This window comes from Macaca thibetana, chromosome 8 (assembly GCF_024542745.1).
Source record: "Macaca thibetana thibetana isolate TM-01 chromosome 8, ASM2454274v1, whole genome shotgun sequence".
Classification (NCBI taxonomy): domain Eukaryota; kingdom Metazoa; phylum Chordata; class Mammalia; order Primates; family Cercopithecidae; genus Macaca; species Macaca thibetana.
In genome coordinates this window covers 93,211,111-93,229,311 of record NC_065585.1, presented here as the reverse complement: position 1 = coordinate 93,229,311, position 18,201 = coordinate 93,211,111, and the positions used below count along the sequence as shown (strand labels likewise).

At 40.7% G+C, this 18,201-nt stretch overlaps 1 protein-coding gene across 3 annotated transcripts in view; it reads right to left on the bottom strand.

The window, feature by feature from the left end:
• Positions 1-18,201, bottom strand: part of PXDNL (peroxidasin like) — a 508,264-nt gene that overhangs the window by 188,048 nt on the left and 302,015 nt on the right. The window contains exon 1 of one of the 3 annotated variants that reach the window (XM_050801786.1): positions 17,369-17,424. The exons of the other annotated variants lie outside the window; for them this stretch is intronic. The gene's annotated coding sequence lies outside the window, so the exon portion shown is untranslated. Of the gene's footprint in view, positions 1-17,368; positions 17,425-18,201 lie in introns of those variants that run through there. 3 annotated transcript variants of the gene reach the window in all.

Genomic DNA, 18,201 nt, shown 5'->3' with positions numbered 1-18,201 from the left:
CGATTTAAAGATAAAGAAAGGTTGTACAGAGAAAAGGATTCTTTACCTAACTTTTATGGCAAACAGTAATGACCTAGGAGCAAAAGAGAAAAGACAGTGTAGAAAATGGGGAGACAAATGTATGTGAGGTGCAGAGGCATTAAAATGCAGGGCTCTTGTACAGAATAGTAAGGAGCTGAATGGGATAGAAGCACTGGTTGCCTGCAGAGCTCTGGAAAGATGGACTTGGGCAGGAACCGAATCACACATTTCCTTTGCACTCAACAAGGTGGTTTGAGCTTTACCTTAAAGATATAAGGACACATGACAAGATTTAAAGAAAAGAAATTTCTTAGTGAAATTTTTATTTTACAACATTACCAGCATCTATGCAAACAAAGGACTGGACATTAGCTAGAGAGAGAGACTCCAGCTAGAGCAATGGTGTGCAGTGGTTTTCAGCTTAGGATAATTTTGTTTTGTCCTCCTCCATCCCCCCAGGGAATATTTGGCAATGTCTGGAGATGCTTTTATTTGTCGCAGCTGGAGGTGGTGGTGCTACTAGCCTCCAGTGGGTAGGGACCAGGGTGTTGCTCAACGTCCTACATGACCTGGGCCAGCCCCACAATATTACTAAGCCCAAAATGTCAACAGTGCCAGGTTGAGAAACACCTGAGCTACAGCCTGCTTTATTTTCTGAGCAGGAAGGAGTGGTGGTGACGATGAACGCCACGTGGAGCCTCAATTGAAGGCTGCAAGAGCTTTTCCAAAGGATCCTAGAAAATGAAATGATAGAAAATTATTAAAAGGGTGCCAAAGAAGAAGAGGAAAGAATTAATAGAAGCAAAGTGAGGAAGACCCTGCACAGGACCAATGGTACTCGATGGCACCAAAAGGGCTATTGGAAGATGTGACTGTAAAAAGGAGGCAGGAATGTGTCCCAGTGAAACCGGCTGGAACAGAGGAAATGGGCACTAACCCACAATCATCTCTTGTCACAAGGAAAACTAGTGAGATGTCTATTAGCTTTGCCCTCAATTTTCCCCTTAAGGTAAAAGGCAAAGTCAACGGTGAAATATAAGAGATATGTCGAAAAGAAAAGCAGGGGTGTGAATTTTCAATGTGGCTATATCACGCAGGACAAGGAGCTCAGCTCCTTTTGATCATCACTGCTAAAGCTGGGACTGAGTTCTTAGTCCTTTCCCTAGTGGATTTTCAGCAGCATTGGAGTGCATCAGTTAGTCCCTCTCCCTGCCATGTTCTTCCCTGGCTTCCAGGACACCATTCTCCCAGATCCTCTCCCACCTGAATGGACATGCCCAGGGCCCTTCACTGCTTCCTTCTCTTCCCCCAGGCTCCTGGACTGGAGTGCCTGGGGCTGAGTCCTGAGGCTTCTCCTTTTTTCCAGCCAAACTCAATGGCATCCAATACTGGGAACATGAGCACTTTCAGATGCCAAAGATACCCACATTGCACAGCTAGTCCTCACCGCCGCCTTACATTGGAGACCCATGCCCTACTGCCAGCCCCATGCCCATGGGGCTGCCTAGTAGACATCTCAAACTTGTTGTGTGCAAATCTGCAATCCTGATTAGTCTTCATGCCCACTTCCCAGCCTGTCCATCTCAGCTGAGGACCATACTTCCTTCTAGTTGTTTAGGGCAAGAATCTCAGTAATACCTTCAACTTCTTTCTTTCTCCAATATTCTACATCTAAGTGATTGGTTGCAAAAGAAATCCAGATGGTGCACCCATCCCAAACCTACCCTGCTGCCTCCTTAATCTGAGATCACACCACTTCTGGCCTATTGTACAACAAAACAACCAACTGGTCCCCGCCCTTGCCAGGCCATAGCCTATTGTCAACATAGTCATCCTTGTTGAGATAAGAGATTTTAGATGTTCTCACCACACAGACAAAACAATAAGCGTATGAAGTAAAATAGGTTAATTAGCTTGACTTGGCCATTTCACAATGTATGCATATATATAAGCATCATATTGTACATTATAAATATATACAATATTTATTTGTCAAATAAATCTCTATAAAGAAGAATGCAAGAAACATAGAAATCAGAGTGATCATTGTAAGGCCTGTTGGATCAGGTATGCCAACTGTCCTTCAAAACCCTCCAGTGCTCACTCAGAATAAAATGCACATCACTCAAAATGATACAAATCAAATCTGTTCCTCTGATCTACACAGTTCTGTGCTACCTGGGCCTGTCTCTCTGCTCCAGCCACATCAGTATCCAAGGTGTTCCTCTCACATGCCAGGCTCACTCCTAACTTAGGGTGTTAGCAGTGGCTGCCTCTCTGCCTGCACTGTGCCTCCCTGGCATGCATGTGTCTCCTTCCCTGCCCACAGTATATCTCTGTGTGTGTGTGTGTGTGTGTGTGTTTACAGATTTAAATATTTGCCAAAGACTTGCATTACACTATGCAATATGCTTGTTCATTTATTAGTTTTAAAGCTTGCCTTCCCTGCTAGAATGTTAGCAGGTCCATCAAGGTCAGGAATTTTATGTTTTGTTTAGTGCCACAGCCCAGCTCCTAAAAGAGTTTTGGCATGCAAAAGACACCCATTAAAACTGAAAAATGATAATATTATCTATATTGCAGGGCAGCTGCAAGATCAGAGAGAATGCGCAATAGACGCTTAGTACAAGGTTCTAGAAAGGCAGAAGGCCAAGTCACCTATGAAATGTGGGAGGAGTATTGGATCTAAGGCAAGAGGGGCACCTTGGGAAGAGTCCGCAGAGCCAGCGAGAGAAGGAGCTCCATTGTGCTCCTTGTCATTGCTAGACCATGGTCAAGTTTTAGTTTTCACCTTTATTGACCCATCGAGAGCATGATCCTACTGAGAAACTCATCTCACCTAGTTCTAGAAGATCACACTCTCTAAGACTTCTTCTTAACAAACATGAGTTTCTGGAAAAATTGAATTATTTGAGGATCTACCTGAAATTCGAGATGGGTTTGTTGTTACTCAAAATAGTACAGCTATGTGATTTTGTGGTTTCCTTCAACACAGTGGAGGAAATAAAGAAATAGAAGCTGAAGTTGGCTCATATTTGAATCTAAAGGACAGCAGGAGCATAGAACAAAGCATACAGAGGAAAAGAACTATAGGCCACATGCAGAGGGACTTAAATCTGGAAAGCATGGACAGATTTTAGATGAGATAAAACCGTACCATGAGGTGAGGCCTGAGACATGACCTAAGAAGCACAGGAGACCTGAGGCTCATCAGGCGATATTTTGGAATTTAAGATTCCTGGGGCCGGGCACTATAGTTCACGCCTATAATCTCAGCACTTGGGGAGGTCAAAGTGGGTGGATCATGTGAGGTCAAGAGTTTGAGACTAGCCTGGCCAACACGACTTTACTGGTTTGCCTGTGAATACTGAGATATGTAGGGGCTGGTCTGTATTTTTTTAAGCACTAATTAAAGGGTTTCAGGCTCAGGAAATTGATGTTGTCAGTGCTGCAATTTAGGGTCACGGTTCAGTCAAAGGTGGTACGATGGAACAGAACAAGGGATGAATTAGCTATGCGGATGCTATCGTGGTCTAGGAAAGAAGAAATGAGGCAGCGGGTCTCATGTGAAGCAGAGATAATCCCAAGAGAAAATGCAGAAATGGATCCCAGAGGCTTTTACAGGGGAAGGATGGGGCAACAGAAGCTTGAGCACTGGACACATGGAGGCCCGCACTCATCTTCTTATTTGACTCCTCAATCACTCTGTGATGCTGTGGCTGGTGATACTTCATGCCAGGGCAGTGGAAGATTGCAGATCACCTGTAAAAATCACCTAGCACCTTTCTGATACATGGCAGAAGTCCAAGGCAACTAGAGAGTAGAGGAGGTTGAGAAAATCCTTATGGTTTAGAATGTTAGACAGGGGCCAGCAGTAGGGAGGGATATTTGGTCTTCTTCCCTCCAGAGTTAATAGAGCATACAATAGAGCAATGCAATAATAGAGGGGCTGGTTGCTGATGGAGAAGTGACTCCCAATGCTGGGCTCTTTGTGAAACACTGGAATGGACAACTTGGTTGGTGCTGAGGTCAGCATGGGGACTTTTACTTCATGCTTCCAAATTAAAATCATCGGGTCCCCTTCCCAAGCTTATGTGCAGAGATATGCAGGGCCTGGAGCATGTACTCCAAAGCCGTTCACTGACCGGGTTTCAAGGAGGGGGCTGCAGGCCAGACTCAGTCAGGCAGGGCAGAAAAAGGATAACTAGTGGGCCATCCCTGAGGTCACCGCAGAGCCACCCTGATCCAGGGACATCAATCACCAATCAATCAAATGCACTTCCCCCTTTCAAAGGGGGAAGTGTTTGAGAAGGGGGAGAAATGCCCAGGATGAAGAGTGCAGTGCCAGGCTTGAGAAGAAATGTGAGAAAAACACAAGAAGGGGAGAAGGTAAAGCCTCCTTCCCTAGTAGACTGTATTTGCTATATTTCTTCTCAGCCCTGAACCTGAATGCCCCCATCATCCAGCCAAGTTACTTGCTAAAAGATTTCAGTTGAATTTAAAAGCAAAGGAATGGCTGCCTGCTCTGACATCTCCTTCACGCGCCATGATTTTACGGCACTGTGTCCGTGCACAACGCTCGTCAGATCAGACCGCACCCCTGAAACCATTCCCATTAAAAAAACTCAAGTGGGGAGGTGCGCACAATTTATACACCTGCTGACATTTTGAAAATGAAACAAGTACAAGGTATTTCAGAGAAGGGCAGCATAAAGTGGAAATTTCAGAACTCTTGCCATCAAGAAAAGAGAGCAACAAAGTTAGATCCAGAGGAGGAAATAAATGTGTGAAGAGGAGCAAAGACAGCCTCCTGAGATGTGAGGACAGGGGTGAGAAGTGGACCTGATGTGACACGGATGGTGGGATTTCTAAGAAGTGAGAGAAGCACAGAGAGAAGTCAGAGAAGAAGGATCAAATCACAAAGGAGATATTCCAATATGTCCCCCTCTCAGCCATAAAGTGAAGATCTGTTTGGAAGAGTAACATAGAAAAACAGAGATGGTGGCATTGATTCTGTAACAGGGAAACAGCAAATGAATGAATATAACACACTCCATTTTGTTTCTTTTTAATTATACTTTAAGTTCTAGAGTATATGTGCACAACGTGCAGGTTTGTTACATATGTATACATGTGCCATGTTGGTGTGCTGCACCCATTAACTGGTCACTTACATTAGGTATATCTCCTAATGCTATCCCTCCCCCATCCCCCGATCCCATAACAGGTCCCAGTGTGTGATGTTCCCCTTCCTGTGTCCAAGTGTTCTCATTGCTCAATTCCCACCTATGAGTGAGAACATGCGGTGTTTGCTTTTCTGTTCTTGTGATAGTTTGCTGAGAATGATGGTTTCCAGCTGCATCCATGTCCCTACAAAGGACATGCACTCATCCTTTTTTTATGGCTGCATAGTATTCCATGGTGTATATGTGCCACATTTTTCTTAATCCAGTCTGCCATTGATGGACATTTGGGTTGGTTCTAATTCTTTGATATTGTGAATAGTGCCACAATGAACATATGTGTGCATGTGTCTTTATAGCAGCATGATTTATAATCCTTTGGGTATATACCCAGTAATGGGATGGTTGGGTCAAATGGTACTTCTAGTTCTAGATCCCGAGGAATCACCACACTGTCTTCCACAATGGTTGAACTAGTTTACAGTACCTCTAACAGTGTAAAAGTGTTCCTATTTCTCCACATCCTCTCCAGCACCTGTTGTTTCCTGACTTTTTAATGACTGCCATTCTAACTGGTGTGAGATGGTATCTCATTGTGGTTTTGATTTGCATTTCTCTGATGGCTAGTCATGATGATCATGTGCCTGTTGGCTGCATACATGCCTACTTTGGAGAAGTGTCTGTTCAAATCCTTGGCCCACTTTTTGATGGGGTTGTTTGTTTTTTTCTTGTAAATTTGTTTGAGTTATTTGTAGGTTCTGGATATTAGCCCTTTGCCAGATGAGTAGATTGCAAAAATTTTCTCCCATTCTGTAGGTTGCCTGTTCACTCTGATGGTAGTTTCTTTTGCTGTGCAGAAGCTCTTTAGTTTAATGAGATCCCATTTGTCAATTTTGGCTTTTGTTGCCAATGCTTTTCATGTTTTAGACATGAAGTCCTTGCCCATGCCTATGTCCTGAATGGTATTGCCTAGGTTTTCTTCTAGGGTTTTTATGGTTTTAGGTCTAACATTTAAGTCTCTAATCCATCTTGAATTAATTTTTGTATAAGGTATAAGGAAAGGATCCAGTTTCAGCTTTATACTTATGGCTAACCAGTTTTCCCAGCACCATTTATTAAATAGCAAATCCTTTCCCCATTTCTTGTTTTTGTCAGGTTTGTCAAAGATCAGATGGTTGTAGATGTGTGGTATTGTTTCTGAGGGCTCTGTTCTGTTCCATTGGTCTATATCTCTGTTTTAGTACCAGTACCATGCTGTTTTGGTTACTGTAGCCTTGTGGTATAGTTTGAAGTCAGGTAGCATGATGTTTCCAGCTTTGTTCTTTCGGCTTAGGACTGTCTTGGCAATGCAGGCTCTTTTTTGGTTCCATATGAACTTTAAAGCAGTTTTTTCCAATTCTGTGAAGAAAGTCATTGGCAACTTGATGGGTATGGCACTGAATCTATAAATTACCTTGGGCAGTATGGCCATTTTCATGATATTGATTCTTCCTATCCATGAGCATGGAATGCTCTTCCATTTGTTTGTGTTCTCTTTTATTTCGTTGAGCAGTGGTTTGTAGTTCTCCTTGACGAGGTCCTTCATATCCCTTGTAAATTGGATTCCGAGGTATTTTATTCTCTTTGAAGCAATTGTGAATGGGAGTTCACTCATGATTTGGCTCTCTGTTTGTTATTGGTGTATAAGAATGCTAGTGACTTTTGTACACTGATTTTGTATCCTGAGACTTTGCTGAAGTTGCTTATCAGCTTAAGGAGATTTGGGGCTGAGATCATGGGGTTTTCTAAATATACAATCATGTCATCTGCAAACAGGGACAATTTGACTTCTTCTTTTGCTAATTGACTACCTTTTAATTCTTTCTCCTGCCTGATTTCCCTGGCCAGAACTTCCAACACTATGTTGAATAGGAGTGGTGAGAGAGGGCATCCTTGTCTTGTGCCAGTTGTCAAGGGGAATGCTTCCAGTTTTTGCCCGTTCAGTATGATATTGGCTGTGGGTTTGTCATAAATAGCTCCTATTATTTTGAGATATGTTCCATCAATACCAAATTTATTGAGAGTTTTTATCTTCAAGGGCTGCTTGAATTTTGTCAAAGGCCTTTTCTGCATCTATTGAGATAATCATGTGATTTTTGTCTTTGGTTCTATTTATATGCCGGATTACATTTATTGATTTGCATATGTTGAACCAGCCTTGCATCCCAGGGATGAAGCCCACTTGATCATGGTGGATAAGCTTTTTGAAGTGCTGCTGGATTCGGTTTGCCAGCATTTTATTGAGGATTTTTGCACTGATGTTCATCATGGATATTGATCTGAAATTCTCTTTTTTTGTTGTGTCTCTGCCAGGCTTTGATATCAGGATGATGTTAGGCTCGTAAAATGAGTTAGGGAGGATTCCCTCTTTTACTGTTGACTTGAATAACTTCAGAAGGAATGGTCCCAGCTCATCTTTGTACCTCTGGTAGAATTCGGCTGTGAATCCATCTGGTCCTGGACTTTTTTTGGTTGGTAGGCTATTAATTATTGCCTCAATTTCAGAGTGTTATTTGTCTATTCAGGGATTCAACTTCTTCCTGGTTAAGTCTTGGGAGAGTGTATGTGTCCGGGAATTTATCCATTTCTTCTAGGTTTTCTAGTTTATTTGCGTAGAGGTGTGTTTATAGTATTCTCTGATGGTAGTTTGTATTTCTGTGGGGTCGGTGGTAATATCCCCTTTATCATTTTTTATTGCATCTATTTGATTCTTCTCTCTTTTCTTCTTTATTAGTCTTGCTAGCAATCTATTGACTTTTTGATCTTTAAAAAAAAAAAAAAAAAAAAAAAAAAAAGAAACAGCTCCTGGATTCATTGATTTTTTTTTTAAGGTTTTTTTGTGTCTCTGTCTCCTTCAGTTCTGCTCTGATCTTAGTTATTTATTGCCTTCTGCTAGCTTTTGAATGTGTTTGCTCTTGCTTCTGTAGTTCTTTTAATTGTGATGTTACAATGTCAATTTTAGATCTTTCCTGCTTTCTCTTGTGGGCATTTAGTGCTATAAATTTCCCTCTACACACTGCTTTAAATGTGTCCCAGAGATTCTGGTATGTTGTATCTTTGTTCTCTTTGGTTTCAAAGAACATCTTTATTTCTGCCTTCATTTTATTATGCACCCAGTAGTCATTCAGGAGCAGGCTGTTCAGTTTCCATGTAATTGAGTGGTTTTGACTGAGTTTCTTAATCCTGAGTTCTAGCTTGATTGCACTGTGTTCTATGAGTTTGTTATAATTTCTGTTCTTTTATATTTGCTGAGGAGTGCTTTACTTCCAACTATGTGGTCAATTTTGGAATAAGTGCAATGTGGTGCTGAGAAGAATATATATTCTGCTGAGTTGGGGTGGAGAGTTCTGTAGATGTCTATTAGGTCTGCTTGGTGCAGAGCTGAGTTCAATTCCTGGATATCCTTGTTAACTTTCTGTCTCGTGGATCTGTCTAATGTTGACAGTGGGTTGTTAAAGTCTCCCATTATTATTGTATGGGAGTCTAAGTCTCTTTGTAAGTCTCTAAGGACTTGCTTTATGAATCTAGGTGCTCCTGTATTGGGTGCATATACATTTAGGATAGTTACCTCTTCTTGTTGAATAGATCCCTTTAACATTATGTAATGGCCTTCTTTGTGTCTTTTGATCTTTGTTGGTTTAAAGTCTATTTTATCAGAGACTAGGATTGCAATCCCTGCCTTTTTTTGTTTTCCATTTGCTTGGTAGATCTTCCTCCATCCCTTTATTTTGAGCCTATGTGTGTCTCTGCACATGAGATGGGTCTCCTGGATATGGCACACTGACGGGTCTTGACTCTTTATCCAATTTGCCAGTCTGTGTCTTTTAATTGGAGCATTTAGCTCATCTACATTTAAGGTTAATATTTTTATGTGTGAACTTGATCCTGTCATTATGATATTAGCTGGTTGTTTTACTCGTTAGTTGATGCAGTTTCTTCCTAGCATCGATGATCTTTACATTTTGGCATGTTTTTGCATTGGCCGGTACTGGTTGTTCCTTTCCATGTTTAGTGCTTCCTTCAGGAGTTCTTGTAGGGCAGACCTGGTGGTGACAAAATCTCTCAGCATTTGCTTGTCTGTAAAGGATTTTATTTCTCCTTCACTTATGAAACTTAGTTTGGCTGCATATGAAATTCTGGGTTGAAAATTATTTTCTTTAAGAATGTTGAATATTGGCCCCCACTCTCTTCTGGCTTGTAGAGTTTCTCCTGAGAGATCTGCTGTTAATCTGATGGGCTTCCCTCTGTGGATAACCCAACCTTTCTCTCTGGCTGCCCTTAACATTTTTTCCTTCATTTCAGCTTTGGTGAATCTGACAATTATGTGTCTTGGAGTTGCTCTTCTCGAGGAGTATCTTTGTGGTGTTCTCTGTATTTCCTGAATTTGAATGTTGTCCTGTCTTGCTAGGTTGGGGAAGTTCTCCTGGATAATATCCTTCAGAGTATTTTCCAACTTGGTTCTATTCTCCCCGTCATTTTCAGGTACACCAATCAGATGTAGATTTGGTCTCTTCACATAGTCCCATATTTCTTGGAGGTTTCGTTCATTTCTTTTTACTCTTTTTTCTCTAAACTTCTCTTCTCACTTCATTTCATTCATTTGATCTTCAGTCACTGATACCCTTTCTTTCAGTTGATTGAGTCAGTCACTGAAGCTTGTGCATTTGTCATGTAGTTCTCGTTTTTATCTCTATCAGTTCGTTTATTGACTTCTCTGCATTGATTATTCTAGTTAGCCATTCGTCAAATCTTTTTTCAAGGTTTTTAGTTTCTTTGCACTGGGTTTGTAATTCCTCCTTTAGCTCGGAGAATTTTGATTGTCTGAAGTCTTCTTCTCTCAACTCGTCAAAGTCATTCTCCATCCAGCTTTGTTTTGTTGCTGGTGAGGAGCTGCTTTCCTTTGGAGGGGGAAAGGTGCTCTGATTTTTAGAATTTCCAGCTTTTCTGCTCTGCTTTTTCCCTATCTTTGTGGTTTTATCTACCTTTGGTCTTTTATGATGGTGACATATAGATGGGGTTTTGGTGTGGATGTCCTTTCTGTTTGTTATTTTTCCTTCTAACAGTCAGGATCCTCAGCAGCAGGTCTGTTGAGTTTGCTGAAGGTTCACTCCAGACCCTGTTTGCCTGGGTATCGGCAGTGGAGGCTGCAGAAGAGTGAATATTGCTGAACAGCAAATGTTGCTGTCTGATCATTCCTCTGGAAGCTTCGTCTCAGAGGTGTACCCGGACTTGTGAGGTGTGAGGTGTCAGTCTGCCCCTAGTGGGGGATTTCTCCCAGTTAGGCTACTCGAGAGTCAGGGACCTCCTTGATCAGATAATCTGTCCATTCTCAGTTCTCAAACTCTGTGCTGGGAAAACCACTACTCTCTTCAAAGCTATCAGACAGGGACATTTACGTCTGCATAGGTTTCTGCTGCCTTTTGTTTGGCTATGCCCTGTCCCCAGAGGTGGAGTCTACAGAGGTAGGCAGGCCTCCTTGAGCTTTGGTGGGCTCCACCCGGTTCGAGCTTCCTGGCTGCTTTGTTTACCTACTAATCCTCAGCAATGGCGGGTGCCCCTCCCCTAGCCTCACTACTACCTTGCAGTTAGATCTCAGACTGCTGTGCTAGCAATGAGGGAGGTGGGTATAGGACCCTCTGAGCCTGGCGCAGGATATAATCTCCTGGTGTGCTGTTTGCTAAGACCCTTGGTAAAGCGCAGTATTAGGGTGGGAGTGACCCGATTTTCCTGGTATTGTGTGTCACGGTTTCCCTTGGCTAGGAAGGGGAATTCCCTTCCCCCTTGTGCTTCCCGGGTGAGGCAATGCCTTACCCTGCTTTGGCTCTCACTTGGGCTGCACCCACTGTCCTGCCCCCACTATCTGACATGCCCCAGTGAGATGAATCCAGTACCTCATTTGGAAATGCAGAAATCACCCGTCCTCTGTGTCATTCACGCTGGTTGCTGGAGGCTGGAGCTGTTCCTATTTGGCCATCTTGGTGCAGATCCAACACTCTCCATTTTTGTTTAAGGGATCTTTACCCAATCTTGCATGTAGGATAGGATAACTTTAGAGCACTAAGATAAAATGCGGAAACAGCTACATGCAGTTTTTGAAGCTAACTCTGGGATTAAAGGGGAAGTATGTAAACATCAAATGATGTTTTGCTGAAGATTTACAGGAGCATTATGACCTGGCCAAGGATAAAATTCCCAACCTTCTTGGACCCTTGCTGGTGCCCAGATGTCTGCAGTCATGATCACATGACTCTTGATCTCAATTCCCTTCTCTCCACCCTGCTTCCCTTAACATAAAAAAGAGCCCAAAATATATACTGACTTAAGATGGTTCTTAGGACACTAATCTGCCGTCTTCTTGGTTTACTGGCTCTTGAATAAAGCTGCTTTTCTTCCCACCAACTATTAAACAGTGAGCAGCCCAAACTAAGTTCTGTTCCAATTATAAGGCAAGGAAGGCATCCTGGAAGGGTCTGTGCTTGCATGCTGTGGAAAGATCCACCTCTCCCTCTGCCTCTTGAGTTTTCATACAAACAAAATCAATTGTACATAAGCATCAGGAAGCTAAGATTTGTTCAAACAAATCAGGACTCTAGCTAGCAGCAGTGTTGAAGACCTGGTTGCAGAGGGGAGATGAACAAGTGGTGGGTGGGGTGCAGGAGTTGTGATGTGGGCTGATGCTCACAGGTGAGGCTGTGCTGCTCTCCAGGTGAGGATGTACATGTGCAGGCAGGGTCTCGGCATAAACACTCTGAGGATGGAAGCAGTGAGGAAAGGGAAGTACGAGAGGTCAGCACTGACGTGCCCTGGACTGTGCCTTGTGAAAGTTGCTTCAGAATCACCAGGGCCACCCCGAGCATGAAGGTGGTGGGCCCACATCTTAGTAGCAGGGGAAGATGAGTCACACTGTGCAAGTGACCAGGAGAAGCCTCAGCTTGCACACCAATGCAACCTTACTGCATTCTTTCTGTGACTTCAGACAAGCATGGCATTTGATTACTACAACAACAGAAACTTTTAAATAAGAAAGAGAATGAAGCTATAATGAAAGTTATAGAAAAATTAGCAATGGTCACTGATGCACAACATTGAAACATTTTCTATAAATATGTTTTCTCACAATAGTGAAAGAGAACACACTATAGATTAGTATCGGCATGCATGCATGCCTCCTTTATTCTAAATTGGCCTTAGAAACTCAAATCTCTTTCTAAATGTATATACTGTAAAAGTTATATTTAAATTTGCTCCATAAGATTCCAACCAACTATAAAATTCTACAATGTTCTAAATATTCTGGCCTGGAAGACTCTCCCAATTAAACCCATAAAGCCAGTTTCCAGACATAGTTGATTGTCACCTGGGGATTTACACCTCAGAGAGAACTAGACACAGCTTTAACCAAACCTGTTCATAAGTGAATATTGTTTCTCCTCTATTTCCATAACAATGGTTTTATTTTACATTTCACTTCTGGATGTAAGCCATATACAAATTAGAGGAGGACAGTCTGCCATGAATAGAGCCCCTTACAGTTATTGAAGAACACAGAGCTCTATTCCTCACTGAGGAAGTTGGTTGATGCTTGAAATCTTGAGCATATTTGCATTGCATTGAGAATAAATGGCTTTTATCTCTGCTGGAGCCATAAGAAATAAACTAATAGTAGGCTTTTTAACATTTAGAGGATAATAGGATAGGGAACAATACTAGGACAAAACCATGATGATAGTTGTATGAAACAGTTAATGAGTAAAATTGCAAAGAAGACTCAATTGTTTCAGTCTGCATTTATAACATATTTCCAAATTATAATCCTTATTTCTTTCCTTTTAAGTCACTAATTTCAGATGTAATAGAAAATGTCAGGTTGCTACATACAGAACCATCAGTGGATGAAGCTTTCCAAATGCAACATTTAAGACTCGGGGCAGCAGACTCAATACTATATTATGAAAATTCACATGCTTTGATAATTCAAATGTTAATGACATAATTATTTGTAATACACCAATCCTTCAGGTAGCATCTTCCAATAGTACAATCTAAATGCCTTCCAACACATAGGACTGACAAAGAAAGGTAGAATAGAAATCAAATGGTGCTCCTGAGCCCCCCGTTCAATACTTTGAGCAAATGACACCACTTAAGTATGTCCATACCCACATCCACTATGCCACTCCACAAAGTCTAAGCAACTGAGCAAGACCCTCTGGGGCTTCATGGAAAGCCCAGAGACATAATACATACAGCCCTGGAAATGGGAGAAAGTTACATCCCCACAATGACCTCCAGAAATCAAAGTATTGAAGAAAAGAGGCATTTGAGGCAAGCCAATGTCCTTTTCATTCCCACAATCATTGTTGCTCTGTGCAAAATTCCCATTTCATAACATACACTTTTGGAGAAACATACTTGGAGAAACTTTGGTCTGAAGCATCATGACATTGTCTCAAGCAGATAAATACATAGTAAAGAATAAAGAGAATGGTTAGACCTAAAATTATACTAAAAGCAAACAGCAGCATGAAGCCAGGAGGAGGCTGTGTCCTCACCAGAGCTGAGCCTCACCTTACAGGGACCTGAGAATCTCAGTGTTGAAGACCCCAGGTGTGATGCCTGCTGAGGATAGAAGGGAGCAAGGGAAGTGAGGGACAATCGGGGCGATATGGAAGCACCCTGGTCATGGACTTGCAGGCTCTTCAGGGGCTCGGTGGAAGAGAGTTTAGATGAAAGAGCATGGGGAGATCATCCACAGACGTTGGGTTCCAGGGTGCAGGTCACACCCTAGCTGGTCTGTGCTGGTGTGAGGATCCAGGGTGGAGGCATTGTCGAGAGGTGGAGAAGGAACCCACTGTGAACACATACCTGATAGTTCTGGGAAGCTGACTTGGAAACAAAGTGCCCAGCATCCATGTTCTCCAGGCATTCTTGATACACACCACTAAACACGTACCCAAGCACACTGTGGATGCTTCTTTAGATATTTCTCTTCCCTGTCCATAGCAAAAGTCCTTGGGAGCTGTGAGGAAAACACGTTCCTTGCCTTCATTTTCTGTTCCTCTTGTCCTCCCTCAGGAACATCTCACGGAATTGATGGACTGTCATCCTCCTCCCACAGGGGAGAGAATAAGCTCTTGGCTTGACTTGTCTGATTTCTGGAAAGTAACTGGAACTCCCTGAGAGCTAATGTTCTTATTTGTCACAAGTGAAAATAACAATCTTTTGGAAGTTTCATGGGTGTGAGTGAAATATTCATATATATAGACATACAAAGCACAAAGTACAGACTGTCACAATAATTGTGATTATTTTAATATCATATTTCTATTAGTTTTTTCCTCTTTCCTAATTTCACGTTTTACAAGATTTTAAAGTACTCACCTGGTTCAAGTTTTTATAGTAATAAAGATATATAGTAGTTTTTAAAATGCTTTAAGTAACTTTATAAGCCTCTGGGGGGTGAAATTTCAATTTAGGATCATAACTGAGGTATAACAAGACATATTATTTTCAATAATAAAACAATTGAAAGATATAGTTTCAGCTTTGGGTAGATTTTCTTTCTGTGTTTCTGACTTTTAAAGGATATTATTAAAGCCTCTTTTGAAATAAAATTATGTAACTTTAAAAAACAAATTTTATATATATAAGATCATTCTGAGATGAGTAACAGCATTCTATAATTTAAATCAAAGAAATATGTTATATTTCTTCTATTCAATTTATATAAAATATGCATGGTGAAAAGCAGAGCTCTGGTTGTGAAAATACAGTACAGCCACTTTTGATTAGAAATACAAATTCAAGTCAACTCTAGAAAGAAGTTAATTTTCACTTGGCCTGTAGAGTAGATAAACTGGTATTTAAGCCTGAGCCTCTGTGAGTATCTTGGCTTTGACATACACAAATTACAGCCTTTCCAAGAATATACTTTCATTTATATTTCTCCTTCAGAGTAAGAGGATTGATAGTCAGAAAATCCACCATGATGAGTAATTAGGATTTGTTCATGGTGCTTTATTTTACTTTAAATTGACATTCTACCCCAGTATATTTCTAGACAAAATTAGTTTTACAATATTAGCATTTTCTAGAGAGTGCCATATTATTCTCATCTGCCAGAATGAGATGAGACATGCAAAGAAATGATATAACATGCCTCAAGTCACATCGTCCTTTCTGTTCTTGCCATCGGCTACATCGTAAATCATTCCTTGGTAGTAAAATGCTGCCAGGGCCCCTTTAACTGTTTCCTGACACTAGGGACCAATTAAGATGTATAAACTATACATTTAATAGATGCTCCCTGCCTAAAAGAGTTAAAATGCCTCTGAGGTCCTACTTCAACACCAAAGCCTGACAAATAAAAGAATTAGAAGCAAGCAAGCCATAGAGCTTGACACTGTTAATTCCTATTTATTATTAAACCCAATTATCAAAAGTTCTAATCGTCCAGTTTTTATTTCGATTTGGCATATTCTGTATATTCTTCCTTTTACTTTGTTTTAAAGAAAAATGTAAAACAAATAAATAGAACACCAGTAGTGATTTATTTCAATTCATTGTAACCTTTCACTACTGATGCTCAGCTCTCATTGAATATTATATTTACCCGGACAACATTTTTTTAAAATCTAGATATTTTAGATTTTTTATCAGGTATCCACCCTGAGAGATTCTGATTTCACTGGGCTGGGTGGTACCCAGGCACTGTTATTTTTCAGAAATTCTCCAGGTGATTCTTATATAAAACTCGAATGGAAAACCATTGTTTTATAGCAATGAAATGTAGATCCTATATCATAACCAAAATATATTAAAATATATTGCAGTACTTTCTAAAGAAAATATTAGTATATAGTGTGCAAAATGCTTTTATTGTACTAAAGTTTAAAACTAATAATAATGGTATATAATAATGCTCAGGATGCAAAAATACTAATAGAACCCTTTCTTATCCATTGTTGGCACAATTGACAACGTCTTGCTAATGCTTTCTAAGACTTGGTCTAGCTTCTTTGTCAGAGCAGTGGATTTGTTATTTCTAAAACGCCAGTGTAAAATAAAATGTATCATACTAGCATTCTACGGCACATCAAAGATGAGTGATAACACTGTTATATGTGTAATTGTCTCTTATATGTTTTATCAAGGGATAATTTTACATGATTTTGTTCTTTTTCCTAACTGGTGACAAGCTTTCAACTAGCTTCAGAGGGAGAGCTGAGATTAATTGCAATCTAGTACATTGTAACTGTTGCTTCCTGTTTGTGAAGATCAGCATCTAATCAATAAAATATTAATGACTTTTTTTCAGCTCTTCTAAATTAACAGCTAAAGGCAAAGAGTTGTTTTTGTTCTCCACTCTATTTCTTTATTTCTTTATAGTTGGGTATAAAATCAAATGAAACGTAGTTTTCCGTGTGATTAATGTTGACTTTAACAGATTGCTTCTGTTTGGTGTAGTTAGTTCCTTAATTTATCTTCATATAATGGCAAGGCTCTGTCTCTAACAAACCTCTTTAAGGCTATTGTTTCTTAACAGTGTTCTTCCTAACGTCAGGGTCAGTGTATCTTATTTTGTTTTTATCATAGACTTATGTAACATGTTAATCTTTTTGAAGCACAAATAAAAAACAAATGGCTAACTCTCATACCTACTGAATAAGAACTTCTGTGAGGAGTTCTATAAACCCACAGACGGATTCCAATGCTGAATTTCCAATTGGCCTATGAGAGCTCCTGAAGCTCCACTGGGCACATGTTACTGATTCTTGGACCAAGACTGCCAAAGTCCCTGTTCTCAAGGAGCACACAACACTTGGGAGAATCAAGTGTTTCTGTGCACATCAAACCTATGCACATCAAACAATCACAGCATAAAACATATACATATGTATATATGCATATGCATACAACCATAGAACATATGCTCAAAACTGTGGAATACAGCTGAGTATTTTCAATGGTAGAAAGTGACAGAGATCATTATGGACTGAAGTTGTCAGGGAAGATGTTAATATAACCTTGATTTGTGTCCTGAGAAACTCTTATAGAGGCAGGAACATAAGAAAGAGGTTAGTGGTGGGAAAACAGCATAAATCATAGCAGAAAATAATACTAACCTCACTAGAGGATTCACTGCGCTGCAGAAAGAGGAGGAGGTGACTGACAGGTTACATTACACTGCACCCTGAGAATGAGAGGGAGAGAATCTGATTTTATCACTGTAGGGGACATGGAGCAATTGTATATTAATGAGAAAGAAAGTGGCTGAGGATGAGTCTGACAGGGACACTAAGAATGGGCTCCATAGGAGAAATGATGGTGGCAGAAAAACCTGGGAGGTGGTAATTGCAGATGTTACCTGATGAAGGGAGGCACAAGTGAAGAAAGAAGGGGTGGGAGGAAGGAAATAATTAAAGGTTAATACAAAAGACAAAAGGCACAGGAAATAAAAGAGGACTCCAGGATTTTGGTCAGAAATTTTTTAAAACAGAAAAGGAAACTTTGGGATAGGAAACTGATTTGGCCATTAGGAAAGTGGAAGTAATGACATAAGATGGATTTTTCCTATTTTGAGAGTTTGAGAAGAAATACAAGTAAAAATTGCCATTGGTAATCTTAATTCTGTGATGGTAGGATAAAAAATTAAAGTAAGACAAAAATCTAGATTGGATATATAGAATAAAGACTAACATATAAATAATAGCTAAGTACAAGAGTGATCAAGAATTTCCCGCAGAAGGCTGGGCGAGGTGGCTCACCCTTGTAATCCCAGAACTTTGGGAGGCTGAGGCCGGTAGATCACCTGAGGTCAGAGGTTCAAGACCAGCCTGGCCAACATGATGAAATTCCATCTCTACTAAAAATTAGCCAGGCGTGGTGGTGTGTGCCTATAATCCCAGCTACTTGGGAGGCTGAGACAGGAGAATTGCTTGAACCTGGGAGGTAGAGG